This window comes from Engystomops pustulosus, chromosome 2 (genome assembly GCF_040894005.1).
Source record: "Engystomops pustulosus chromosome 2, aEngPut4.maternal, whole genome shotgun sequence".
Taxonomy (NCBI): Eukaryota; Metazoa; Chordata; class Amphibia; order Anura; family Leptodactylidae; genus Engystomops; species Engystomops pustulosus.
The window spans coordinates 197,934,019-197,959,277 of NC_092412.1; the positions used below are offsets into that span (position 1 = coordinate 197,934,019).

The 25,259-nt window shown below is 37.8% G+C and overlaps 31 non-coding genes across 31 annotated transcripts; all 31 read right to left on the reverse strand.

Moving 5' to 3' along the window:
- Positions 1 to 23: 23 nt before the first annotated feature.
- LOC140120038 (small nucleolar RNA U3) lies at positions 24 to 238 on the reverse strand. Its single transcript, XR_011853468.1, has one exon. It is a non-coding gene; the product is annotated as a small nucleolar RNA U3 (small nucleolar RNA).
- A 6,642-nt stretch (positions 239 to 6,880) lies between these two features.
- On the reverse strand, positions 6,881 to 7,095 carry LOC140120206 (small nucleolar RNA U3). Its single transcript, XR_011853602.1, has one exon. It is a non-coding gene; the product is annotated as a small nucleolar RNA U3 (small nucleolar RNA).
- A 406-nt stretch (positions 7,096 to 7,501) lies between these two features.
- Positions 7,502 to 7,716, reverse strand: LOC140120207 (small nucleolar RNA U3). The gene has a single exon (XR_011853603.1). It is a non-coding gene; the product is annotated as a small nucleolar RNA U3 (small nucleolar RNA).
- A 412-nt stretch (positions 7,717 to 8,128) lies between these two features.
- LOC140120275 (small nucleolar RNA U3) lies at positions 8,129 to 8,343 on the reverse strand. Its single transcript, XR_011853662.1, has one exon. It is a non-coding gene; the product is annotated as a small nucleolar RNA U3 (small nucleolar RNA).
- A 406-nt stretch (positions 8,344 to 8,749) lies between these two features.
- On the reverse strand, positions 8,750 to 8,964 carry LOC140120039 (small nucleolar RNA U3). The gene has a single exon (XR_011853469.1). It is a non-coding gene; the product is annotated as a small nucleolar RNA U3 (small nucleolar RNA).
- Positions 8,965 to 9,376: 412 nt separating this feature from the next.
- On the reverse strand, positions 9,377 to 9,591 carry LOC140120058 (small nucleolar RNA U3). The gene has a single exon (XR_011853487.1). It is a non-coding gene; the product is annotated as a small nucleolar RNA U3 (small nucleolar RNA).
- A 406-nt stretch (positions 9,592 to 9,997) lies between these two features.
- Positions 9,998 to 10,212, reverse strand: LOC140120167 (small nucleolar RNA U3). Its single transcript, XR_011853568.1, has one exon. It is a non-coding gene; the product is annotated as a small nucleolar RNA U3 (small nucleolar RNA).
- A 406-nt stretch (positions 10,213 to 10,618) lies between these two features.
- LOC140120208 (small nucleolar RNA U3) lies at positions 10,619 to 10,833 on the reverse strand. The gene has a single exon (XR_011853604.1). It is a non-coding gene; the product is annotated as a small nucleolar RNA U3 (small nucleolar RNA).
- A 412-nt stretch (positions 10,834 to 11,245) lies between these two features.
- Positions 11,246 to 11,460, reverse strand: LOC140120168 (small nucleolar RNA U3). Its single transcript, XR_011853569.1, has one exon. It is a non-coding gene; the product is annotated as a small nucleolar RNA U3 (small nucleolar RNA).
- A 406-nt stretch (positions 11,461 to 11,866) lies between these two features.
- Positions 11,867 to 12,081, reverse strand: LOC140120338 (small nucleolar RNA U3). The gene has a single exon (XR_011853723.1). It is a non-coding gene; the product is annotated as a small nucleolar RNA U3 (small nucleolar RNA).
- A 406-nt stretch (positions 12,082 to 12,487) lies between these two features.
- LOC140120149 (small nucleolar RNA U3) lies at positions 12,488 to 12,702 on the reverse strand. The gene has a single exon (XR_011853553.1). It is a non-coding gene; the product is annotated as a small nucleolar RNA U3 (small nucleolar RNA).
- A 406-nt stretch (positions 12,703 to 13,108) lies between these two features.
- LOC140120301 (small nucleolar RNA U3) lies at positions 13,109 to 13,323 on the reverse strand. Its single transcript, XR_011853687.1, has one exon. It is a non-coding gene; the product is annotated as a small nucleolar RNA U3 (small nucleolar RNA).
- A 412-nt stretch (positions 13,324 to 13,735) lies between these two features.
- On the reverse strand, positions 13,736 to 13,950 carry LOC140120043 (small nucleolar RNA U3). Its single transcript, XR_011853473.1, has one exon. It is a non-coding gene; the product is annotated as a small nucleolar RNA U3 (small nucleolar RNA).
- Positions 13,951 to 14,362: 412 nt separating this feature from the next.
- Positions 14,363 to 14,577, reverse strand: LOC140120052 (small nucleolar RNA U3). Its single transcript, XR_011853482.1, has one exon. It is a non-coding gene; the product is annotated as a small nucleolar RNA U3 (small nucleolar RNA).
- A 406-nt stretch (positions 14,578 to 14,983) lies between these two features.
- On the reverse strand, positions 14,984 to 15,198 carry LOC140120372 (small nucleolar RNA U3). The gene has a single exon (XR_011853757.1). It is a non-coding gene; the product is annotated as a small nucleolar RNA U3 (small nucleolar RNA).
- A 412-nt stretch (positions 15,199 to 15,610) lies between these two features.
- LOC140120339 (small nucleolar RNA U3) lies at positions 15,611 to 15,825 on the reverse strand. Its single transcript, XR_011853724.1, has one exon. It is a non-coding gene; the product is annotated as a small nucleolar RNA U3 (small nucleolar RNA).
- Positions 15,826 to 16,231: 406 nt separating this feature from the next.
- LOC140120373 (small nucleolar RNA U3) lies at positions 16,232 to 16,446 on the reverse strand. Its single transcript, XR_011853758.1, has one exon. It is a non-coding gene; the product is annotated as a small nucleolar RNA U3 (small nucleolar RNA).
- A 406-nt stretch (positions 16,447 to 16,852) lies between these two features.
- Positions 16,853 to 17,067, reverse strand: LOC140120026 (small nucleolar RNA U3). Its single transcript, XR_011853458.1, has one exon. It is a non-coding gene; the product is annotated as a small nucleolar RNA U3 (small nucleolar RNA).
- Positions 17,068 to 17,473: 406 nt separating this feature from the next.
- On the reverse strand, positions 17,474 to 17,688 carry LOC140120209 (small nucleolar RNA U3). Its single transcript, XR_011853605.1, has one exon. It is a non-coding gene; the product is annotated as a small nucleolar RNA U3 (small nucleolar RNA).
- A 406-nt stretch (positions 17,689 to 18,094) lies between these two features.
- On the reverse strand, positions 18,095 to 18,309 carry LOC140120169 (small nucleolar RNA U3). The gene has a single exon (XR_011853570.1). It is a non-coding gene; the product is annotated as a small nucleolar RNA U3 (small nucleolar RNA).
- A 406-nt stretch (positions 18,310 to 18,715) lies between these two features.
- On the reverse strand, positions 18,716 to 18,930 carry LOC140120359 (small nucleolar RNA U3). Its single transcript, XR_011853744.1, has one exon. It is a non-coding gene; the product is annotated as a small nucleolar RNA U3 (small nucleolar RNA).
- A 412-nt stretch (positions 18,931 to 19,342) lies between these two features.
- On the reverse strand, positions 19,343 to 19,557 carry LOC140120210 (small nucleolar RNA U3). Its single transcript, XR_011853606.1, has one exon. It is a non-coding gene; the product is annotated as a small nucleolar RNA U3 (small nucleolar RNA).
- A 406-nt stretch (positions 19,558 to 19,963) lies between these two features.
- On the reverse strand, positions 19,964 to 20,178 carry LOC140120276 (small nucleolar RNA U3). The gene has a single exon (XR_011853663.1). It is a non-coding gene; the product is annotated as a small nucleolar RNA U3 (small nucleolar RNA).
- A 412-nt stretch (positions 20,179 to 20,590) lies between these two features.
- On the reverse strand, positions 20,591 to 20,805 carry LOC140120361 (small nucleolar RNA U3). The gene has a single exon (XR_011853746.1). It is a non-coding gene; the product is annotated as a small nucleolar RNA U3 (small nucleolar RNA).
- Positions 20,806 to 21,217: 412 nt separating this feature from the next.
- On the reverse strand, positions 21,218 to 21,432 carry LOC140120324 (small nucleolar RNA U3). Its single transcript, XR_011853710.1, has one exon. It is a non-coding gene; the product is annotated as a small nucleolar RNA U3 (small nucleolar RNA).
- A 406-nt stretch (positions 21,433 to 21,838) lies between these two features.
- On the reverse strand, positions 21,839 to 22,053 carry LOC140120253 (small nucleolar RNA U3). The gene has a single exon (XR_011853642.1). It is a non-coding gene; the product is annotated as a small nucleolar RNA U3 (small nucleolar RNA).
- A 412-nt stretch (positions 22,054 to 22,465) lies between these two features.
- LOC140120335 (small nucleolar RNA U3) lies at positions 22,466 to 22,680 on the reverse strand. Its single transcript, XR_011853720.1, has one exon. It is a non-coding gene; the product is annotated as a small nucleolar RNA U3 (small nucleolar RNA).
- A 406-nt stretch (positions 22,681 to 23,086) lies between these two features.
- Positions 23,087 to 23,301, reverse strand: LOC140120277 (small nucleolar RNA U3). The gene has a single exon (XR_011853664.1). It is a non-coding gene; the product is annotated as a small nucleolar RNA U3 (small nucleolar RNA).
- Positions 23,302 to 23,707: 406 nt separating this feature from the next.
- LOC140120336 (small nucleolar RNA U3) lies at positions 23,708 to 23,922 on the reverse strand. The gene has a single exon (XR_011853721.1). It is a non-coding gene; the product is annotated as a small nucleolar RNA U3 (small nucleolar RNA).
- A 406-nt stretch (positions 23,923 to 24,328) lies between these two features.
- LOC140120278 (small nucleolar RNA U3) lies at positions 24,329 to 24,543 on the reverse strand. The gene has a single exon (XR_011853665.1). It is a non-coding gene; the product is annotated as a small nucleolar RNA U3 (small nucleolar RNA).
- A 412-nt stretch (positions 24,544 to 24,955) lies between these two features.
- LOC140120362 (small nucleolar RNA U3) lies at positions 24,956 to 25,170 on the reverse strand. Its single transcript, XR_011853747.1, has one exon. It is a non-coding gene; the product is annotated as a small nucleolar RNA U3 (small nucleolar RNA).
- Positions 25,171 to 25,259: the final 89 nt, after the last annotated feature.

The following is a 25,259-nucleotide window of genomic DNA, read 5'->3' on the forward strand; positions in this document are numbered from 1 at the left end:
AAACTGCTTTTCACATAGAAATGTCCACTCTGAATAAGCATTCCTCCGCTGCTTCTTTTGGAAAAAGAAGAGCACAGTCATCAAAAGCAGGCAACCACTGCCTAAAACAGAGCTGCCAACTGCCTTCATGCTCAGACGAAAGCCCAAAAACTTATCATCGTGGAAGGTGGGTTTGGACACTTTCAAGCACATTCATCTCTCAAACAACTGTAGAAATGATCCCTGAAAGTATAATCCTGAATGTTGAAATTTGCCGCTTTTGCCAACCGTTTCTTTCTCGGCTTTCTACTTATGGCTACTGATAGGGATGGATCCTATATCCCCTTATGCTCCCCCTTATTCAGAACATATTTATGTTATATCTCTCAGGTCATTCTTAGGAGAATTGAGCTGAATAAATATGGTTGCATAAAGAGTATAAAAATAAAGCCTCACAAGGTACAGTCAATGCAGGTGACCAGAAAGAACCTTGGCCGGTTATTAATACTCTTAATTACAGGACTTCTGATTAGTATCAAGGAATAATAACCATTAAGGTAGCTTGTGCCAGCTCGCACCTGGCACTTAATGGGAAAATCAATAATGGACTTTATTCACCCTGATATGCCCTGCAAACTAGAACATATGTTAATTATTAAATATAGTTAAATGAAAACTGACCAATTGTTATAATATTTCCTAATGGTTCAATGAAACTATCCAATAATTGTAAGACAGCTTAACATGTAAACGCCCTTCTTTTGGGTATATAAGACGATGTCATGCACCAATAAAGCAGAGTTTTATTCAGAGAACCAGGGTGTGTTCTTGTCTGAAATTCTCGGCGAGCTCGTCATCATCCTGAATTTGGCTCCTCTCCAATATACTGAATTGTCCCCATTGAGGACTACCCTAACAGTAAATGGCGCTTCCAATCGCGGGGCAGTTGGAAACAGATTGACTTCAGTACTGCAGACCCGGCAACACAACAGGCTCTTTGGCAGCGGACACACAGACAACCCCGGGGATGGTAAGAACCTTATTCTTACACAAACTTCTCTGTGTCTCCTCTATCTCAAAGTCTGCCGCCGGATTTACGGTACGTTATAGATAAGTCTTTCTTCTTACTGCTCAATATTTATTGACAAAGAACCGTAGAATATCCCTGAGATAATTATAAGAGTATATTGGAGAAGGTTTATGTTTGTGCCGCTATTATATGTTGTTTGTTTATGTTGTTGTATGAATGGTGTATGACTGATATGAGTCCACCTCGAAGGCAACTCCTGGCCAGAAAGACTAACCTCTTCCCGTAATACTGGCTTGTCCGGTTTGCGTGTGAACAAGACGCCCCTGCTGGCTGGTTTAAGTTGCAGATTATTGTCACTTCTCGGAGACTGTTAGCTGAAGTCAGAAGAATTGTTTAAACCCGCACTAGAACCAACTTTCATCATAGTAAGCTGTAAAAGCTTAGTTAATCTTACACTCTGGCTGATGTATAAGAGATATGTATACGCTAAATTTACTTTGAGTTTCTTCCGTGCTTACCCAAGGAGCCTAGGGGATTTAGTGACGTGACTCCAGTGTAGTCACTTGGCCAAGTCACAAATCATATTAAAGGGCCTGCACACCAACACACTGAAATATGCTCGTTGAGCTCAGTTATAAATAAGTGGGTACCGCAAGTTGCAGGACAATAGAGTAAAGGCAACCTAGGTAGTTGTGGGCTTCATAGCCATAATACGGAAAAGGGCGTTTTAGAGGCAGCCAGAGAAAAAGATAGACCTAAAGACAGCAAATGTATTTCACACCAACGGGTACTTCTGACTAATATTTCCGGGATATAGCAGGTGGAATAAGGGATAACATTTATTTTGACAAGAAAAGACCTTATAAGCAGCTTTAGGAAGTAATAAGCAAAGGTATAAAAATTAAAAAAAAAAAAAATAAGAAAAATAAAGAAATTAAAAATTAAAAATGAGTACACGTGCTCAACAGTTGGTTAATACTGTATGGGAAGCACTATCAAAAGAAGCTAAAAAAACACTTCTTAGCAGAACTGATGGATTGGTGTCAAGAAAGGATAATAGAGACACTTCTGGATGACGAAGATCCAAATAGTACTGAAGAACAAATCTGGGACCAGGTTGTACAGGCAGCAGAAACAGCTGAGCTAGGTCAAGTAAAATATTTCCCAAGGAAATGTTCCCAACAGAGATTCAAGTGTCCCACTTGTAGGAAACTATGGGACCTTTTAGGAGAAGTTATAAACGTTCAAACCCCTCCCATAGGAACACCAGTACAATTACCACCCAGTGTCCCCATTCTTTCAGGGTCTCAGAAAATGGTTACACTCCATTTTCCAGATGGTAGAACAATTCACTTGTTAGTAGAACCTAATGTATCTGAAACAGTTACCTACCAGACACATGTGAACCCATCTCACTCTTCTGTTGGCACCTTGTATACACAAGGAGCTGAAGGGATTGAAGAATGCAGAATATGCCCAGTACCCTATCATTCCCCATGACTAAAATATCACGATAATTCTACAGATGGGTTTCCCCTGGGTCCAAAAATTTTGGCTGCATTTACTTTTAGGAAACAATGATATATTTGGTTGATGTCACCACTAGGATTCCGAAAATTTTAATGGTTGGTTTTCTAAATTTCATTTCAGGAAAATGTTCTTTCTGACACATGAAGGTAATCGAGTCACTAAGTAACACATGGGAGTTTAGCTATGTACTACTTTGAGTAGAGTATTGTATTAGAAGTCTTGGATCTGCTATGTCTGCACCCTCATGCAACAATTGTATAAATGATTAGACACATAGCTTTTCCAACTTTCCACAGAAGCCTAGAAGCCTTCGTTTATTTCCACTCCTTTTAGCTGCAGCATCAGGTAGCTGACTCAACTAAATCCTATTACATGTAGGCGTTTTATTATATTGTATTGAATTAAGTCAAAAATATTATAAGAATTTAAGTTCAGAGACTGCTTCTGAAATTATACCCCATTATGTAGTAACTACTTCACCATTTCCATTTTGCATAATTTACAGAACTTTTTGAATATAATGCAGCAAACTTTCTCTTCCTGTTTAGAAACTTACATTGCAAATTGCAGCACTCATGGCAACAAGATTTTAAGTGCTTGACATTGAATCCAGATACCTTAGTTCCCATTAATGTGATTGATGCAATGTCAACAGGGGGGGAAGGTAGATAGAAAGTATAATATAGGAAACCTTGCTCAACAAGGTATCTTTGTTTAACAATACTTTTTGGCATTATGTTTTACCGTTGTTTTACCATTTTAAACATTTTTATTTTATGAAATACCTTCTTTTTATGATACAGTCATCTAATGAGTAAACAAAGGGGTTTTCGGAAAGTCATCCGATGTCTTGCAATCACCACTATAGCTGTTTGGTACCATTTCAGTCTCATTTTGCAAGTAGTCAGAGGGTATAGGATATCATACGTATAAATTTGTGCTGCATCATTCTGGTATTTATATTTAAGAAACTTCTTTTTATTGTATTTGTGATATTGTTTCAAGTTTAATAATTAAAGAAGAGCTTACTGAATAAGATGATATATGAGCAAATAAGACCTGTAACCATACACTGTGCTGTCACTAGACTTTATACCACTGCATTCTTGAGTCAGGCATGAAAAATTATTTTTATCATTCCTCTTATTTTTAAATCATAGCACAGGAAACTTAAGGATAATAATCAGATTTCAAGTTTTTGTAGACGGATAAAGCCAGCATCGGAGAGGACGGACGGTTCCACAGTGGGTATGAAGTGGTCACACAACATGGTGTAGTAAAAGCAGAACCACTCCTTCCTCACATGTCTGCACAGGAGGAGGAGCTGAAGGCCCTCATTGGAGCGCATAGAGTAATGTCTCAGGTAAATACATACAATATTGTAGGGAGAAAGACAGGGACTTCCTCACCTCCATAGGTAGACTAGTAGAACATGAGAACATAATCAAATAACTGATGGAACATTGTATATTACACAAGAAGTTGACATAGTAAAGGTAAAAGGCACATACAAAACTGGCCACTAATGAGGCACAAGGCAACCACAGGGTGAATAAAGCGGAAAAGGTGACAACCAGGAGGACAAGAGCGGCAGAGGTCCCAGAAACCTCACAGATCAAGGTAAGCACTGAGCCTAACCATGCATTTGACTTCAGTATTTTACAGTCTCTGACCTGGCAAACCACCGGGGAAGAGAGGAAGATCTGGTCGAAGGCTGGCACTCGGGAAGAGTCTGATCTGTGGAAGCTGGGGAGAGAATATGCCTACCAAGATCTATGTACCCTATGATGGCTGAAGCTGCTCAAGGTCCAACTCACCTGTTTAAAGAAGCTATGTGCTCTCTAGTGGACATACAACGCTCCACACCTGGGGTTATTACTACCACAGCCAGGTTTACAAAAGCATATCTCACATGTGCATAACTACGATAATATAGGAAAAATCACACACCTAGACACCTCTATCTGTTCCAATGACTGCTAATTGACCTCATGCAACTAACCAAGGTTGGTAGTATGCTCTTGTGTATGTTGATCTGTTCTCAGGGTGGCCGGAAGCTCTCCTGATGCGTGAAGGAAACTTCTACAGAAGAATTAAAATTAGTGAAATTTCTGTAGATTTGGCATAACAGAGGTAATTAAAATTCAGCAAGATATGCAAAGGATAGACAATCTATACCTAATTTAAATAACCAACACAATAGAGTGAAGTAAAGAATTGACTAAAGGGAATAGGGCCTATTAGTCTTCTCCAAAAGACAAAGGTCTCTATTGCTTGAAATATATATATATATACCAGAAGGGAGGGCCCCAACAAAGTATTTCCATGCTAAAAGCTATCCCAATATAGGAAAATGAGATCACAGAGAGGCATCACAGAACAAAAATACTAGAGGATAAATAATGACAAGATAATTATAAGTAAATCCAATTGTATAGCATTTGCCACTGCCAGTTCTAACGAATACATCATTTAAACTTTCTGATGACCCAAAAAGACTCACAACATACTGTGTATTTTAGCTATGTGAAGGGCTTCGTATGAGCCCATTTATTATCTATGTATTGTTTTTTTAAGTTGCGCCCACCAGTCATAACATACTGGGTAACCCCATGAGTAGGAGAACAATCCGTGTTTCCAGGAAACTGGTAAGGTGAAACATGAAGCTCAAACTTAGATTGCTAAGTAAACTGGGCCGAGGAGTAAGCTAAATGTAGCTCATTGGTGTAAAGAGAAGACTGCTCCCTAGATCCAAGAATGTATATAGATGATATTCGAATTCCAAGAGATATCTCTGATAAGTTTAAAGCAGGAAACTTAATAACTGCAGAGCTGGAATTAGTTCTCGATTGGTCAACACATTGACTATTGATATTTTGACTTAAAGATTAAATAAATATAGATATGTCCTTAGTATAAAAAGGAGGGGTTAAGAATTTGGATTTTATCATTGTTTTTTTTATTTCCATAATATAGTCAAATGTTGGAACATTAGCACCATGATCCGAAGAACTTGCAGGAAACTCCAGCATTGATGATATTTTTACCCACCGGTTGGAGTTTTGGCTGAGAAAATGGAGCAGTATGGTCTGGTCTCTTCATCTCGTCAGCCGTCATGACAGCATCACAAGTCACCTTTTGTTACTGTATTGCTAACTTACTGTAATAAGGACTTACATAACGACTGATTGAAACATCCATCACTAAGACCGTGTATCCACTAGGGAGATGATGATGAAGGAGAGAGAGTGTTGTGAGAATAAAATATGAGGTTCTCTCACTCTGGGGAATTCAGTGAAGAAACATAATTTGAAGTCTGACAGTGGTCTTTTACCATTGAAGTACGTAGGGTGAGGAGAGGCTCATATTTGTTCTCAAAAGGAGGGATTGATAGGGATGGATCCTATATCCCCTTATGCTCCCCCTTATTCAGAACATATTTATGTTATATCTCTCAGGTCATTCTTAGGAGAATTGAGCTGAATAAATATGGTTGCATAAAGAGTATAAAAATAAAGCCTCACAAGGTACAGTCAATGCAGGTGACCAGAAAGAACCTTGGCCGGTTATTAATACTCTTAATTACAGGACTTCTGATTAGTATCAAGGAATAATAACCATTAAGGTAGCTTGTGCCAGCTCGCACCTGGCACTTAATGGGAAAATCAATAATGGACTTTATTCACCCTGATATGCCCTGCAAACTAGAACATATGTTAATTATTAAATATAGTTAAATGAAAACTGACCAATTGTTATAATATTTCCTAATGGTTCAATGAAACTATCCAATAATTGTAAGACAGCTTAACATGTAAACGCCCTTCTTTTGGGTATATAAGACGATGTCATGCACCAATAAAGCAGAGTTTTATTCAGAGAACCAGGGTGTGTTCTTGTCTGAAATTCTCGGCGAGCTCGTCATCATCCTGAATTTGGCTCCTCTCCAATATACTGAATTGTCCCCATTGAGGACTACCCTAACACTACCTCAGTCTCCAAGATTCCCAGTTTCAGTTTCGACATAAAACGTATGAATCGGGAGCCAATGGAAACATTATGTTTTGACATTTATTTTAATAGATTTCGTAGTCTATGAAACTGAGAATGGCTAAAACTCGTTTCTCGGAGGTATAGAAATGCCAATTTAATTGTTGATTTTCAGTTCTGATTTCAAACATGCTTCTGTTATGTACACTAAGAATGGATCAAAAGTTTTTACATGAAAAACACATTTTAGGTTGTTACTGTTAGACAGACCAAGAAAGCTTCTGGGTGCATAAAGTCTAAAGTACCAATAGCTATTTTTTTGTGCTTTAAACTGCTTTTCACATAGAAATGTCCACTCTGAATAAGCTTTCCTCCGCTGCTTCTTTTGGAAAAAGAAGAGCACAGTCATCAAAAGCAGGCAACCACTGCCTAAAACAGAGCTGCCAACTGCCTTCATGCTCAGAAGAAAGCCCAAAAACTCATCATCGTGGAAGGTGGGTTTGGACACTTTCAAGCACATTCATCTCTCAAACAACTGTAGAAATGATCCCTGAAAGTATAATCCTGAATGTTGAAATTTGCCGCTTTTGCCAACCGTTTCTTTCTCGGCTTTCAACTTATGGCAACCTCAGTCTCCAAGATTCCCAGTTTCGACATAAAACGTATGAATCGGGAGCCAATGGAAACATTATGTTTTGACATTTATTTTAATAGATTTCGTAGTCTATGTAACTGAGAATGGCTAAAACTAGTTTCTCGTAGGTATAGAAATGCCAATTTAATTGTTGATTTTCAGTTCTGATTTCAAACATGCTTCTGTTATGTACACTAAGAATGGATCAAAAGTTTTTACATGAAAAACACATTTTAGGTTGTTACTGTTAGACAGACCAAGAAAGCTTCTGGGTGCATAAAGTCTAAAGTACCAATAGCTATTTTTTTGTGCTTTAAACTGCTTTTCACATAGAAATGTCCACTCTGAATAAGCTTTCCTCCGCTGCTTCTTTTGGAAAAAGAAGAGCACAGTCATCAAAAGCAGGCAACCACTGCCTAAAACAGAGCTGCCAACTGCCTTCATGCTCAGAAGAAAGCCCAAAAACTCATCATCGTGGAAGGTGGGTTTGGACACTTTCAAGCACATTCATCTCTCAAACAACTGTAGAAATGATCCCTGAAAGTATAATCCTGAATGTTGAAATTTGCCGCTTTTGCCAACCGTTTCTTTCTCGGCTTTCAACTTATGGCTACCTCAGTCTCCAAGATTCCCAGTTTAAGTTTCGACATAAAACTTATGAATCGGGAGCCAATGGAAACATTATGTTTTGACATTTATTTTAATAGATTTCGTAGTCTATGAAACTGAGAATGGCTAAAACTCGTTTCTCGGAGGTATAGAAATGCCAATTTAATTGTTGATTTTCAGTTCTGATTTCAAACATGCTTCTGTTATGTACACTAAGAATGGATCAAAAGTTTTTACATGAAAAACACATTTTAGGTTGTTACTGTTAGACAGACCAAGAAAGCTTCTGGGTGCATAAAGTCTAAAGTACCAATAGCTATTTTTTTGTGCTTTAAACTGCTTTTCACATAGAAATGTCCACTCTGAATAAGCTTTCCTCCGCTGCTTCTTTTGGAAAAAGAAGAGCACAGTCATCAAAAGCAGGCAACCACTGCCTAAAACAGAACTGCCAACTGCCTTCATGCTCAGAAGAAAGCCCAAAAACTCATCATCGTGGAAGGTGGGTTTGGACACTTTCAAGCACATTCATCTCTCAAACAACTGTAGAAATGATCCCTGAAAGTATAATCCTGAATGTTGAAATTTGCCGCTTTTGCCAACCGTTTCTTTCTCGGCTTTCTACTTATGGCTACCTCAGTCTCCAAGATTCCCAGTTTCGACATAAAACGTATGAATCGGGAGCCAATGGAAACATTTTGTTTTGACATTTATTTTAATAGATTTCGTAGTCTATGTAACTGAGAATGGCTAAAACTAGTTTCTCGGAGGTATAGAAATGCCAATTTAATTGTTGATTTTCAGTTCTGATTTCAAACATGCTTCTGTTATGTACACTAAGAATGGATCAAAAGTTTTTACATGAAAAACACATTTTAGGTTGTTACTGTTAGACAGACCAAGAAAGCTTCTGGGTGCATAAAGTCTAAAGTACCAATAGCTACTTTTTTGTGCTTTAAACTGCTTTTCACATAGAAATGTCCACTCTGAATAAGCATTCCTCCGCTGCTTCTTTTGGAAAAAGAAGAGCACAGTCATCAAAAGCAGGCAACCACTGCCTAAAACAGAGCTGCCAACTGCCTTCATGCTCAGACGAAAGCCCAAAAACTTATCATCGTGGAAGGTGGGTTTGGACACTTTCAAGCACATTCATCTCTCAAACAACTGTAGAAATGATCCCTGAAAGTATAATCCTGAATGTTGAAATTTGCCGCTTTTGCCAACCGTTTCTTTCTCGGCTTTCTACTTATGGCTACTTCAGTCTCCAAGATTCCCAGTTTCAGTTTCGACATAAAACGTATGAATCGGGAGCCAATGGAAACATTATGTTTTGACATTTATTTTAATAGATTTCGTAGTCTATGTAACTGAGAATGGCTAAAACTAGTTTCTTGGAGGTATAGAAATGCCAATTTAATTGTTGATTTTCAGTTCTGATTTCAAACATGCTTCTGTTATGTACACTAAGAATGGATCAAAAGTTTTTACATGGAAAACACATTTTAGGTTGTTACTGTTAGACAGACCAAGAAAGCTTCTGGGTGCATAAAGTCTAAAGTACCAATAGCTACTTTTTTGTGCTTTAAACTGCTTTTCACATAGAAATGTCCACTCTGAATAAGCATTCCTCCGCTGCTTCTTTTGGAAAAAGAAGAGCACAGTCATCAAAAGCAGGCAACCACTGCCTAAAACAGAGCTGCCAACTGCCTACATGCTCAGACGAAAGCCCAAAAACTTATCATCGTGGAAGGTGGGTTTGGACACTTTCAAGCACATTCATCTCTCAAACAACTGTAGAAATGATCCCTGAAAGTATAATCCTGAATGTTGTAATTTGCCGCTTTTGCCAACCGTTTCTTTCTCGGCTTTCAACTTATGGCTACCTCAGTCTCCAAGATTCCCAGTTTCGACATAAAACGTATGAATCGGGAGCCAATGGAAACATTTTGTTTTGACATTTATTTTAATAGATTTTGTAGTCTATGTAACTGAGAATGGCTAAAACTCGTTTCTCGGAGGTATAGAAATGCCAATTTAATTGTTGATTTTCAGTTCTGATTTCAAACATGCTTCTGTTATGTACACTAAGAATGGATCAAAAGTTTTTACATGAAAAACACATTTTAGGTTGTTACTGTTAGACAGACCAAGAAAGCTTCTGGGTGCATAAAGTCTAAAGTACCAATAGCTACTTTTTTGTGCTTTAAACTGCTTTTCACATAGAAATGTCCACTCTGAATAAGCTTTCCTCCACTGCTTCTTTTGGAAAAAGAAGAGCACAGTCATCAAAAGCAGGCAACCACTGCCTAAAACAGAGCTGCCAACTGCCTTCATGCTCAGAAGAAAGCCCAAAAACTCATCATCGTGGAAGGTGGGTTTGGACACTTTCAAGCACATTCATCTCTCAAACAACTGTAGAAATGATCCCTGAAAGTATAATCCTGAATGTTGAAATTTGCCGCTTTTGCCAACCGTTTCTTTCTCGGCTTTCAACTTATGGCAACCTCAGTCTCCAAGATTCCCAGTTTCGACATAAAACGTATGAATCGGGAGCCAATGGAAACATTATGTTTTGACATTTATTTTAATAGATTTCGTAGTCTATGTAACTGAGAATGGCTAAAACTAGTTTCTCGTAGGTATAGAAATGCCAATTTAATTGTTGATTTTCAGTTCTGATTTCAAACATGCTTCTGTTATGTACACTAAGAATGGATCAAAAGTTTTTACATGAAAAACACATTTTAGGTTGTTACTGTTAGACAGACCAAGAAAGCTTCTGGGTGCATAAAGTCTAAAGTACCAATAGCTATTTTTTTGTGCTTTAAACTGCTTTTCACATAGAAATGTCCACTCTGAATAAGCTTTCCTCCGCTGCTTCTTTTGGAAAAAGAAGAGCACAGTCATCAAAAGCAGGCAACCACTGCCTAAAACAGAGCTGCCAACTGCCTTCATGCTCAGAAGAAAGCCCAAAAACTCATCATCGTGGAAGGTGGGTTTGGACACTTTCAAGCACATTCATCTCTCAAACAACTGTAGAAATGATCCCTGAAAGTATAATCCTGAATGTTGAAATTTGCCGCTTTTGCCAACCGTTTCTTTCTCGGCTTTCAACTTATGGCTACCTCAGTCTCCAAGATTCCCAGTTTAAGTTTCGACATAAAACTTATGAATCGGGAGCCAATGGAAACATTATGTTTTGACATTTATTTTAATAGATTTCGTAGTCTATGAAACTGAGAATGGCTAAAACTCGTTTCTCGGAGGTATAGAAATGCCAATTTAATTGTTGATTTTCAGTTCTGATTTCAAACATGCTTCTGTTATGTACACTAAGAATGGATCAAAAGTTTTTACATGAAAAACACATTTTAGGTTGTTACTGTTAGACAGACCAAGAAAGCTTCTGGGTGCATAAAGTCTAAAGCACCAATAGCTACTTTTTTGTGCTTTAAACTGCTTTTCACATAGAAATGTCCACTCTGAATAAGCTTTCCTCCACTGCTTCTTTTGGAAAAAGAAGAGCACAGTCATCAAAAGCAGGCAACCACTGCCTAAAACAGAGCTGCCAACTGCCTTCATGCTCAGAAGAAAGCCCAAAAACTCATCATCGTGGAAGGTGGGTTTGGACACTTTCAAGCACATTCATCTCTCAAACAACTGTAGAAATGATCCCTGAAAGTATAATCCTGAATGTTGAAATTTGCCGCTTTTGCCAACCGTTTCTTTCTCGGCTTTCAACTTATGGCTACCTCAGTCTCCAAGATTCCCAGTTTCGACATAAAACGTATGAATCGGGAGCCAATGGAAACATTTTGTTTTGACATTTATTTTAATAGATTTCGTAGTCTATGTAACTGAGAATGGCTAAAACTAGTTTCTCGGAGGTATAGAAATGCCAATTTAATTGTTGATTTTCAGTTCTGATTTCAAACATGCTTCTGTTATGTACACTAAGAATGGATCAAAAGTTTTTACATGAAAAACACATTTTAGGTTGTTACTGTTAGACAGACCAAGAAAGCTTCTGGGTGCATAAAGTCTAAAGTACCAATAGCTACTTTTTTGTGCTTTAAACTGCTTTTCACATAGAAATGTCCACTCTGAATAAGCTTTCCTCCGCTGCTTCTTTTGGAAAAAGAAGAGCACAGTCATCAAAAGCAGGCAACCACTGCCTAAAACAGAGCTGCCAACTGCCTTCATGCTCAGACGAAAGCCCAAAAACTCATCATCGTGGAAGGTGGGTTTGGACACTTTCAAGCACATTCATCTCTCAAACAACTGTAGAAATGATCCCTGAAAGTATAATCCTGAATGTTGAAATTTGCCGCTTTTGCCAACCGTTTCTTTCTCGGCTTTCAACTTATGGCTACCTCAGTCTCCAAGATTCACAGTTTCGACATAAAACGTATGAATCAGGAGCCAATGGAAACATTATGTTTTGACATTTATTTTAATAGATTTCGTAGTCTATGTAACTGAGAATGGCTAAAACTAGTTTCTCGGAGGTATAGAAATGCCAATTTAATTGCTGATTTTCAGTTCTGATTTCAAACATGCTTCTGTTATGTACACTAAGAATGGATCAAAAGTTTTTAAATGAAAAACACATTTTAGGTTGTTACTGTTAGACAGACCAAGAAAGCTTCTGGGTGCATAAAGTCTAAAGTACCAATAGCTATTTTTTTGTGCTTTAAACTGCTTTTCACATAGAAATGTCCACTCTGAATAAGCTTTCCTCCGCTGCTTCTTTTGGAAAAAGAAGAGCACAATCATCAAAAGCAGGCAACCACTGCCTAAAACAGAGCTGCCAACTGCCTTCATGCTCAGAAGAAAGCCCAAAAACTCATCATCGTGGAAGGTGGGTTTGGACACTTTCAAGCACATTCATCTCTCAAACAACTGTAGAAATGATCCCTGAAAGTATAATCCTGAATGTTGAAATTTGCCGCTTTTGCCAACCGTTTCTTTCTCGGCTTTCAACTTATGGCTACCTCAGTCTCCAAGATTCCCAGTTTCGACATAAAACGTATGAATCGGGAGCCAATGGAAACATTATGTTTTGACATTTATTTTAATAGATTTCGTAGTCTATGTAACTGAGAATGGCTAAAACTAGTTTCTCGGAGGTATAGAAATGCCAATTTAATTGTTGATTTTCAGTTCTGATTTCAAACATGCTTCCGTTATGTACACTAAGAATGGATCAAAAGTTTTTACATGAAAAACACATTTTAGGTTGTTACTGTTAGACAGACCAAGAAAGCTTCTGGGTGCATAAAGTCTAAAGTACCAATAGCTACTTTTTTGTGCTTTAAACTGCTTTTCACATAGAAATGTCCACTCTGAATAAGCTTTCCTCCGCTGCTTCTTTTGGAAAAAGAAGAGCACAGTCATCAAAAGCAGGCAACCACTGCCTAAAACAGAGCTGCCAACTGCCTTCATGCTCAGAAGAAAGCCCAAAAACTCATCATCGTGGAAGGTGGGTTTGGACACTTTCAAGCACATTCATCCCTCAAACAACTGTAGAAATGATCCCTGAAAGTATAATCCTGAATGTTGAAAATTGCCGCTTTTGCCAACCGTTTCTTTCTCGGCTTTCAACTTATGGCTACCTCAGTCTCCAAGATTCCCAGTTTCAGTTTCGACATAAAACGTATGAATCGGGAGCCAATGGAAACATTATGTTTTGACATTTATTTTAATAGATTTCGTAGTCTATGTAACTGAGAATGGCTAAAACTAGTTTCTCGGAGGTATAGAAATGCCAATTTAATTGTTGATTTTCAGTTGTGATTTCAAACATGCTTCTGTTATGTACACTAAGAATGGATCAAAAGTTTTTACATGAAAAACACATTTTAGGTTGTTACTGTTAGACAGACCAAGAAAGCTTCTGGGTGCATAAAGTCTAAAGTACCAATAGCTACTTTTTTAAGCTTTAATCTGCTTTTCACATAGAAATGTCCACTCTGAATAAGCATTCCTCCGCTGCTTCTTTTGGAAAAAGAAGAGCACAGTCATCAAAAGCAGGCAACCAGTGCCTAAAACAGAGCTGCCAACTGCCTTCATGCTCTGAAGAAAGCCCAAAAACTCATCATCGTGGAAGGTGGGTTTGGACACTTTCAAGCACATTCATCTCTCAAACAACTGTAGAAATGATCCCTGAAAGTATAATCCTGAATGTTGAAATTTGCCGCTTTTACCAACCGTTTCTTTCTCGGCTTTCAACTTATGGCTACCTCAGTCTCCAAGATTCCCAGTTTAAGTTTCGTCATAAAACTTATGAATCGGGAGCCAATGGAAACATTATGTTTTGACATTTATTTTAATAGATTTCGTAGTCTATGTAACTGAGAATGGCTAAAACTAGTTTTTCGAAGGTATAGAAATGCCAATTTAATTGTTGATTTTCAGTTCTGATTTCAAACTTGCTTCTGTTATGTACACTAAGAATGGATCAAAAGTTTTTACATGAAAAACACATTTTAGGTTGTTACTGCTAGACAGACCAAGAAAGCTTCTGGGTGCATAAAGTCTAAAGTACCAATAGCTACTTTTTTATGCTTTAAACTGCTTTTCACATAGAAATGTCCACTCTGAATAAGCATTCCTCCGCTGCTTCTTTTGGAAAAAGAAGAGCACAGTCATCAAAAGCAGGCAACCACTGCCTAAAACAGAGCTGCCAACTGCCTTCTTGCTCAGACAAAAGCCCAAAAACTCATCATCGTGGAAGGTGGGTTTGGACACTTTCAAGCACATTCATCTCTCAAACAACTGTAGAAATGATCCCTGAAAGTATAATCCTGAATGTTGAAATTTGCCGCTTTTTCCAACCGTTTCTTTCTCGGCTTTCAACTTATGGCTACCTCAGTCTACAAGATTCCCAGTTTCGACATAAAACGTATGAATCGGGAGCCAATGGAAACATTATGTTTTGACATTTATTTTAATAGATTTCGTAGTCTATGTAACTGAGAATGGCTAAAACTAGTTTCTCGGAGGTATAGAAATGCCAATTTAATTGTTGATTTTCAGTTCTGATTTCAAACATGCTTCTGTTATGTACACTAAGAATGGATCAAAAGTTTTTACATGAAAAACACATTTTAGGTTGTTACTGTTAGACAGACCAAGAAAGCTTCTGGGTGCATAAAGTCTAAAGTACCAATAACTATTTTCTTGTGCTTTAAACTGCTTTTCACATAGAAATGTCCACTCTGAATAAGCTTTCCTCCGCTGCTTCTTTTGGAAAAAGAAGAGCACAGTCATCAAAAGCAGGCAACCACTGCCTAAAACAGAGCTGCCAACTGCCTTCATGCTCAGACGAAAGCCCAAAGACTCATCATCGTGGAAGGTGGGTTTGGACACTTTCAAGCACATTCATCTCTCAAACAACTGTAGAAATGATCCCTGAAAGTATAATCCTGAATGTTGAAATTTGCCGCTTTTGCCAACCGTTTCTTTCTCGGCTTTCAACTTATGGCTACCTCAGTCTCCAAGATTCCCAGTTTAAGTTTCGACATAAAACTTATGAATCGGGAGCCAATGGAAACATTATGTTTTGACATTTATTTTAATAGATTTCGTAGTCTATGTAACTGAGAATGGCTAAAACTAGTTTCTCGTAGGTATAGAAATGCCAATTTAATTGTTGATTTTCAGTTCTGATTTCAAACATGCTTCTGTTATGTACACTAAGAATGGATCAAAAGTTTTTACATGAAAAACACATTTTAGGTTGTTACTGTTAGACAGACCAAGAAAGCTTCTGGGTGCATAAAGTCTAAAGTACCAATAGCTATTTTTTTGTGCTTTAAACTGCTTTTCACATAGAAATGTCCACTCTGAATAAGCTTTCCTCCGCTGCTTCTTTTGGAAAAAGAAGAGCACAGTCATCAAAAGCAGGCAACCACTGCCTAAAACAGAGCTGCCAACTGCCTTCATGCTCAGACGAAAGCCCAAAAACTCATCATCGTGGAAGGTGGGTTTGGACACTTTCAAGCACATTCATCTCTCAAACAACTGTAGAAATGATCCCTGAAAGTATAATCCTGAATGTTGAAATTTGCCGCTTTTGCCAACCGTTTCTTTCTCGGCTTTCAACTTATGGCTACCTCAGTCTCCAAGATTCCCAGTTTCGACATAAAACGTATGAATCGGGAGCCAATGGAAACATTTTGTTTTGACATTTATTTTAATAGATTTCGTAGTCTATGTAACTGAGAATGGCTAAAACTAGTTTCTCGGAGGTATAGAAATGCCAATTTAATTGTTGATTTTCAGTTCTGATTTCAAACATGCTTCTGCTATGTACACTAAGAATGGATCAAAAGTTTTTACATGAAAAACACATTTTAGGTTGTTACTGTTAGACAGACCAAGAAAGCTTCTGGGTGCATAAAGTCTAAAGTACCAATAGCTACTTTTTTGTGCTTTAAACTGCTTTTCACATAGAAATGTCCACTCTGAATAAGCTTTCCTCCACTGCTTATTTTGGAAAAAGAAGAGCACAGTCATCAAAAGCAGGCAACCACTGCCTAAAACAGAGCTGCCAACTGCCTTCATGCTCAGAAGAAAGCCCAAAAACTCATCATCGTGGAAGGTGGGCTTGGACACTTTCAAGCACATTCATCTCTCAAACAACTGTAGAAATGATCCCTGAAAGTATAATCCTGAATGTTGAAATTTGCCGCTTTTTCCAACCGTTTCTTTCTCGGCTTTCAACTTATGGCTACCTCAGTCTCCAAGATTCCCAGTTTCGACATAAAACGTATGAATCGGGAGCCAATGGAAACATTATGTTTTGACATTTATTTTAATAGATTTCGTAGTCTATGTAACTGAGAATGGCTAAAATTCGTTTCTCGGAGGTATAGAAATGCCAATTTAATTGTTGATTTTCAGTTCTGATTTCAAACATGCTTCTGTTATGTACACTAAGAATGGATCAAAAGTTTTTACATGAAAAACACATTTTAGGTTGTTACTGTTAGACAGACCAAGAAAGCTTCTGGGTGCATAAAGTCTAAAGTACCAATAGCTACTTTTTTGTGCTTTAAACTGCTTTTCACATAGAAATGTCCACTCTGAATAAGCTTTCCACCGCTGCTTCTTTTGGAAAAAGAAGAGCACAGTCATCAAAAGCAGGCAACCACTGCCTAAAACAGAGCTGCCAACTGCCTTCATGCTCAGACGAAAGCCCAAAAACTCATCATCGTGGAAGGTGGGTTTGGACACTTTCAAGCACATTCATCTCTCAAACAACTGTAGAAATGATCCCTGAAAGTATAATCCTGAATGTTGAAATTTGCCGCTTTTGCCAACAGTTTCTTTCTCGGCTTTCAACTTATGGCAACCTCAGTCTCCAAGATTCCCAGTTTCGACATAAAACGTATGAATCGGGAGCCAATGGAAACATTATGTTTTGACATTTATTTTAATAGATTTCGTAGTCTATGAAACTGAGAATGGCTAAAACTCGTTTCTCGGAGGTATAGAAATGCCAATTTAATTGTTGATTTTCAGTTCTGATTTCAAACATGCTTCTGTTATGTACACTAAGAATGGATCAAAAGTTTTTACATGAAAAACACATTTTAGGTTGTTACTGTTAGACAGACCAAGAAAGCTTCTGGGTGCATAAAGTCTAAAGTACCAATAGCTATTTTTTTGTGCTTTAAACTGCTTTTCACATAGAAATGTCCACTCTGAATAAGCTTTCCTCCGCTGCTTCTTTTGGAAAAAGAAGAGCACAGTCATCAAAAGCAGGCAACCACTGCCTAAAACAGAGCTGCCAACTGCCTTCATGCTCAGAAGAAAGCCCAAAAACTCATCATCGTGGAAGGTGGGTTTGGACACTTTCAAGCACATTCATCTCTCAAACAACTGTAGAAATGATCCCTGAAAGTATAATCCTGAATGTTGAAATTTGCCGCTTTTGCCAACCGTTTCTTTCTCGGCTTTCAACTTATGGCAACCTCAGTCTCCAAGATTCCCAGTTTCGACATAAAACGTATGAATCGGGAGCCAATGGAAACATTATGTTTTGACATTTATTTTAATAGATTTCGTAGTCTATGTAACTGAGAATGGCTAAAACTAGTTTCTCGTAGGTATAGAAATGCCAATTTAATTGTTGATTTTCAGTTCTGATTTCAAACATGCTTCTGTTATGTACACTAAGAATGGATCAAAAGTTTTTACATGAAAAACACATTTTAGGTTGTTACTGTTAGACAGACCAAGAAAGCTTCTGGGTGCATAAAGTCTAAAGTACCAATAGCTACTTTTTTGTGCTTTAAACTGCTTTTCACATAGAAATGTCCACTCTGAATAAGCTTTCCTCCACTGCTTCTTTTGGAAAAAGAAGAGCACAGTCATCAAAAGCAGGCAACCACTGCCTAAAACAGAGCTGCCAACTGCCTTCATGCTCAGAAGAAAGCCCAAAAACTCATCATCGTGGAAGGTGGGTTTGGACACTTTCAAGCACATTCATCTCTCAAACAACTGTAGAAATGATCCCTGAAAGTATAATCCTGAATGTTGAAATTTGCCGCTTTTGCCAACCGTTTCTTTCTCGGCTTTCAACTTATGGCTACCTCAGTCTCCAAGATTCCCAGTTTCGACATAAAACGTATGAATCGGGAGCCAATGGAAACATTATGTTTTGACATTTATTTTAATAGATTTCGTAGTCTATGTAACTGAGAATGGCTAAAACTAGTTTCTCTGAGGTATAGAAATGCCAATTTAATTGTTGATTTTCAGTTCTGATTTCAAACATGCTTCTGTTATGTACACTAAGAATGGATCAAAAGTTTTTACATGAAAAACACATTTTAGGTTGTTACTGTTAGACAGACCAAGAAAGCTTCTGGGTGCATAAAGTCTAAAGTACCAATAGCTATTTTTTTGTGCTTTAAACTGCTTTTCACATAGAAATGTCCACTCTAAATAAGCTTTCCTCCGCTGCTTCTTTTGGAAAAAGAAGAGCACAGTCATCAAAAGCAGGCAACCACTGCCTAAAACAGAACTGCCAACTGCCTTCATGCTCAGAAGAAAGCCCAAAAACTCATCATCGTGGAAGGTGGGTTTGGACACTTTCAAGCACATTCATCTCTCAAACAACTGTAGAAATGATCCCTGAAAGTATAATCCTGAATGTTGAAATTTGCCGCTTTTGCCAACCGTTTCTTTCTCGGCTTTCTACTTATGGCTACCTCAGTCTCCAAGATTCCCAGTTTCAGTTTCGACATAAAACTTATGAATCGGGGGCCAATGGAAACATTATGTTTTGACCTTTATTTTAATAGATTTCGTAGTCTATGTAACTGAGAATGGCTAAAACTAGTTTCTCGTAGGTATAGAAATGCCAATTTAATTGTTGATTTTCAGTTCTGATTTCAAACATGCTTCTGTTATGTACACTAAGAATGGATCAAAAGTTTTTACATGAAAAACACATTTTAGGTTGTTACTGTTAGACAGACCAAGAAAGCTTCTGGGTGCATAAAGTCTAAAGTACCAATAGCTATTTTTTTGTGCTTTAAACTGCTTTTCACATAGAAATGTCCACTCTGAATAAGCTTTCCTCCGCTGCTTCTTTTGGAAAAAGAAGAGCACAGTCATCAAAAGCAGGCAACCACTGCCTAAAACAGAGCTGCCAACTGCCTTCATGCTCAGAAGAAAGCCCAAAAACTCATCATCGTGGAAGGTGGGTTTGGACACTTTCAAGCACATTCATCTCTCAAACAACTGTAGAAATGATCCCTGAAAGTATAATCCTGAATGTTGAAATTTGCCGCTTTTGCCAACCGTTTCTTTCTCGGCTTTCAACTTATGGCTACCTCAGTCTCCAAGATTCCCAGTTTCGACATAAAACGTATGAATCGGGAGCCAATGGAAACATTTTGTTTTGACATTTATTTTAATAGATTTCGTAGTCTATGTAACTGAGAATGGCTAAAACTCGTTTCTCGGAGGTATAGAAATGCCAATTTAATTGTTGATTTTCAGTTCTGATTTCAAACATGCTTCTGCTATGTACACTAAGAATGGATCAAAAGTTTTTACATGAAAAACACATTTTAGGTTGTTACTGTTAGACAGACCAAGAAAGCTTCTGGGTGCATAAAGTCTAAAGTACCAATAGCTACTTTTTTGTGCTTTAAACTGCTTTTCACATAGAAATGTCCACTCTGAATAAGCTTTCCTCCGCTGCTTCTTTTGGAAAAAGAAGAGCACAGTCATCAAAAGCAGGCAACCACTGCCTAAAACAGAACTGCCAACTGCCTTCATGCTCAGAAGAAAGCCCAAAAACTCATCATCGTGGAAGGTGGGTTTGGACACTTTCAAGCACATTCATCTCTCAAACAACTGTAGAAATGATCCCTGAAAGTATAATCCTGAATGTTGAAATTTGCCGCTTTTGCCAACCGTTTCTTTCTCGGCTTTCTACTTATGGCTACCTCAGTCTCCAAGATTCCCAGTTTCAGTTTCGACATAAAACTTATGAATCGGGAGCCAATGGAAACATTATGTTTTGACCTTTATTTTAATAGATTTCGTAGTCTATGTAACTGAGAATGGCTAAAACTAGTTTCTCGTAGGTATAGAAATGCCAATTTAATTGTTGATTTTCAGTTCTGATTTCAAACATGCTTCTGTTATGTACACTAAGAATGGATCAAAAGTTTTTACATGAAAAACACATTTTAGGTTGTTACTGTTAGACAGACCAAGAAAGCTTCTGGGTGCATAAAGTCTAAAGTACCAATAGCTATTTTTTTGTGCTTTAAACTGCTTTTCACATAGAAATGTCCACTCTGAATAAGCTTTCCTCCGCTGCTTCTTTTGGAAAAAGAAGAGCACAGTCATCAAAAGCAGGCAACCACTGCCTAAAACAGAGCTGCCAACTGCCTTCAGGCTCAGAAGAAAGCCCAAAAACTCATCATCGTGGAAGGTGGGTTTGGACACTTTCAAGCACATTCATCTCTCAAACAACTGTAGAAATGATCCCTGAAAGTATAATCCTGAATGTTGAAATTTGCCGCTTTTGCCAACCGTTTCTTTCTCGGCTTTCTACTTATGTCTACCTCAGTCTCCAAGATTCCCAGTTTCAGTTTCGACATAAAACTTATGAATCGGGAGCCAATGGAAACATTATGTTTTGACATTTATTTTAATAGATTTCGTAGTCTATGTAACTGAGAATGGCTAAAACTAGTTTCTCGTAGGTATAGAAATGCCAATTTAATTGTTGATTTTCAGTTCTGATTTCAAACATGCTTCTGTTATGTACACTAAGAATGGATCAAAAGTTTTTACATGAAAAACACATTTTAGGTTGTTACTGTTAGACAGACCAAGAAAGCTTCTGGGTGCATAAAGTCTAAAGTACCAATAGCTACTTTATTGTGCTTTAAACTGCTTTTCACATAGAAATGTCCACTCTGAATAAGCATTCCTCCGCTGCTTCTTTTGGAAAAAGAAGAGCACAGTCATCAAAAGCAGGCAACCACTGCCTAAAACAGAGCTGCCAACTGCCTTCATGCTCAGAAGAAAGCCCAAAAACTCATCATCGTGGAAGGTGGGTTTGGACACTTTCAAGCACATTCATCTCTCAAACAACTGTAGAAATGATCCCTGAAAGTATAATCCTGAATGTTGAAATTTGCCGCTTTTGCCAACCGTTTCTTTCTCGGCTTTCAACTTATGGCTACCTCAGTCTCCAAGATTCCCAGTTTCGACATAAAACGTATGAATCGGGAGCCAATGGAAACATTATGTTTTGACATTTATTTTAATAGATTTTGTAGTCTATGTAACTGAGAATGGCTAAAACTAGTTTCTCGTAGGTATAGAAATGCCAATTTAATTGTTGATTTTCAGTTCTGATTTCAAACATGCTTCTGTTATGTACACTAAGAATGGATCAAAAGTTTTTACATGAAAAACACATTTTAGGTTGTTACTGTTAGACAGACCAAGAAAGCTTCTGGGTGCATAAAGTCTAAAGTACCAATAGCTATTTTTTTGTGCTTTAAACTGCTTTTCACATAGAAATGTCCACTCTGAATAAGCTTTCCTCCGCTGCTTCTTTTGGAAAAAGAAGAGCACAGTCATCAAAAGCAGGCAACCACTGCCTAAAACAGAGCTGCCAACTGCCTTCATGCTCAGAAGAAAGCCCAAAAACTCATCATCGTGGAAGGTGGGTTTGGACACTTTCAAGCACATTCGTCTCTCAAACAACTGTAGAAATGATCCCTGAAAGTATAATCCTGAATGTTGAAATTTGCCGCTTTTGCCAACCGTTTCTTTCTCGGCTTTCTACTTATGGCTACCTCAGTCTCCAAGATTCCCAGTTTCAGTTTCGACATAAAACTTATGAATCGGGAGCCAATGGAAACATTATGTTTTGACATTTATTTTAATAGATTTCGTAGTCTATGTAACTGAGAATGGCTAAAACTAGTTTCTCGTAGGTATAGAAATGCCAATTTAATTGTTGATTTTCAGTTCTGATTTCAAACATGCTTCTGTTATGTACACTAAGAATGGATCAAAAGTTTTTACATGAAAAACACATTTTAGGTTGTTACTGTTAGACAGACCAAGAAAGCTTCTGGGTGCATAAAGTCTAAAGTACCAATAGCTACTTTATTGTGCTTTAAACTGCTTTTCACATAGAAATGTCCACTCTGAATAAGCATTCCTCCGCTGCTTCTTTTGGAAAAAGAAGAGCACAGTCATCAAAAGCAGGCAACCACTGCCTAAAACAGAACTGCCAACTGCCTTCATGCTCAGAAGAAAGCCCAAAAACTCATCATCGTGGAAGGTGGGTTTGGACACTTTCAAGCACATTCATCTCTCAAACAACTGTAGAAATGATCCCTGAAAGTATAATCCTGAATGTTGAAATTTGCCGCTTTTGCCAACCGTTTCTTTCTCGGCTTTCAACTTATGGCTACCTCAGTCTCCAAGATTCCCAGTTTCGACATAAAACGTATGAATCGGGAGCCAATGGAAACATTATGTTTTGACATTTATTTTAATAGATTTCGTAGTCTATGTAACTGAGAATGGCTAAAACTAGTTTCTCGTAGGTATAGAAATGCCAATTTAATTGTTGATTTTCAGTTCTGATTTCAAACATGCTTCTGTTATGTACACTAAGAATGGATCAAAAGTTTTTACATGAAAAACACATTTTAGGTTGTTACTGTTAGACAGACCAAGAAAGCTTCTGGGTGCATAAAGTCTAAAGTACCAATAGCTATTTTTTTGTGCTTTAAACTGCTTTTCACATAGAAATGTCCACTCTGAATAAGCTTTCCTCCGCTGCTTCTTTTGGAAAAAGAAGAGCACAGTCATCAAAAGCAGGCAACCACTGCCTAAAACAGAACTGCCAACTGCCTTCATGCTCAGAAGAAAGCCCAAAAACTCATCATCGTGGAAGGTGGGTTTGGACACTTTCAAGCACATTCATCTCTCAAACAACTGTAGAAATGATCCCTGAAAGTATAATCCTGAATGTTGAAATTTGCCGCTTTTGCCAACCGTTTCTTTCTCGGCTTTCAACTTATGGCTACCTCAGTCTCCAAGATTCCCAGTTTCGACATAAAACGTATGAATCGGGAGCCAATGGAAACATTTTGTTTTGACATTTATTTTAATAGATTTCGTAGTCTATGTAACTGAGAATGGCTAAAACTCGTTTCTCGGAGGTATAGAAATGCCAATTTAATTGTTGATTTTCAGTTCTGATTTCAAACATGCTTCTGCTATGTACACTAAGAATGGATCAAAAGTTTTTACATGAAAAACACATTTTAGGTTGTTACTGTTAGACAGACCAAGAAAGCTTCTGGGTGCATAAAGTCTAAAGTACCAATAGCTACTTTTTTGTGCTTTAAACTGCTTTTCACATAGAAATGTCCACTCTGAATAAGCTTTCCTCCACTGCTTATTTTGGAAAAAGAAGAGCACAGTCATCAAAAGCAGGCAACCACTGCCTAAAACAGAGCTGCCAACTGCCTTCATGCTCAGAAGAAAGCCCAAAAACTCATCATCGTGGAAGATGGGTTTGGACACTTTCAAGCACATTCATCTCTCAAACAACTGTAGAAATGATCCCTGAAAGTATAATCCTGAATGTTGAAATTTGCCGCTTTTGCCAACCGTTTCTTTCTCGGCTTTCAACTTATGGCTACCTCAGTCTCCAAGATTCCCAGTTTCGACATAAAACGTATGAATCGGGAGCCAATGGAAACATTATGTTTTGACATTTATTTTAATAGATTTCGTAGTCTATGTAACTGAGAATGGCTAAAACTAGTTTCTCTGAGGTATAGAAATGCCAATTTAATTGTTGATTTTCAGTTCTGATTTCAAACATGCTTCTGTTATGTACACTAAGAATGGATCAAAAGTTTTTACATGAAAAACACATTTTAGGTTGTTACTGTTAGACAGACCAAGAAAGCTTCTGGGTGCATAAAGTCTAAAGTACCAATAGCTATTTTTTTGTGCTTTAAACTGCTTTTCACATAGAAATGTCCACTCTGAATAAGCTTTCCTCCGCTGCTTCTTTTGGAAAAAGAAGAGCACAGTCATCAAAAGCAGGCAACCACTGCCTAAAACAGAACTGCCAACTGCCTTCATGCTCAGAAGAAAGCCCAAAAACTCATCATCGTGGAAGGTGGGTTTGGACACTTTCAAGCACATTCATCTCTCAAACAACTGTAGAAATGATCCCTGAAAGTATAATCCTGAATGTTGAAATTTGCCGCTTTTGCCAACCGTTTCTTTCTCGGCTTTCTACTTATGGCTACCTCAGTCTCCAAGATTCCCAGTTTCAGTTTCGACATAAAACTTATGAATCGGGAGCCAATGGAAACATTATGTTTTGACCTTTATTTTAATAGATTTCGTAGTCTATGTAACTGAGAATGGCTAAAACTAGTTTCTCGTAGGTATAGAAATGCCAATTTAATTGTTGATTTTCAGTTCTGATTTCAAACATGCTTCTGTTATGTACACTAAGAATGGATCAAAAGTTTTTACATGAAAAACACATTTTAGGTTGTTACTGTTAGACAGACCAAGAAAGCTTCTGGGTGCATAAAGTCTAAAGTACCAATAGCTATTTTTTTGTGCTTTAAACTGCTTTTCACATAGAAATGTCCACTCTGAATAAGCTTTCCTCCGCTGCTTCTTTTGGAAAAAGAAGAGCACAGTCATCAAAAGCAGGCAACCACTGCCTAAAACAGAGCTGCCAACTGCCTTCAGGCTCAGAAGAAAGCCCAAAAACTCATCATCGTGGAAGGTGGGTTTGGACACTTTCAAGCACATTCATCTCTCAAACAACTGTAGAAATGATCCCTGAAAGTATAATCCTGAATGTTGAAATTTGCCGCTTTTGCCAACCGTTTCTTTCTCGGCTTTCTACTTATGTCTACCTCAGTCTCCAAGATTCCCAGTTTCAGT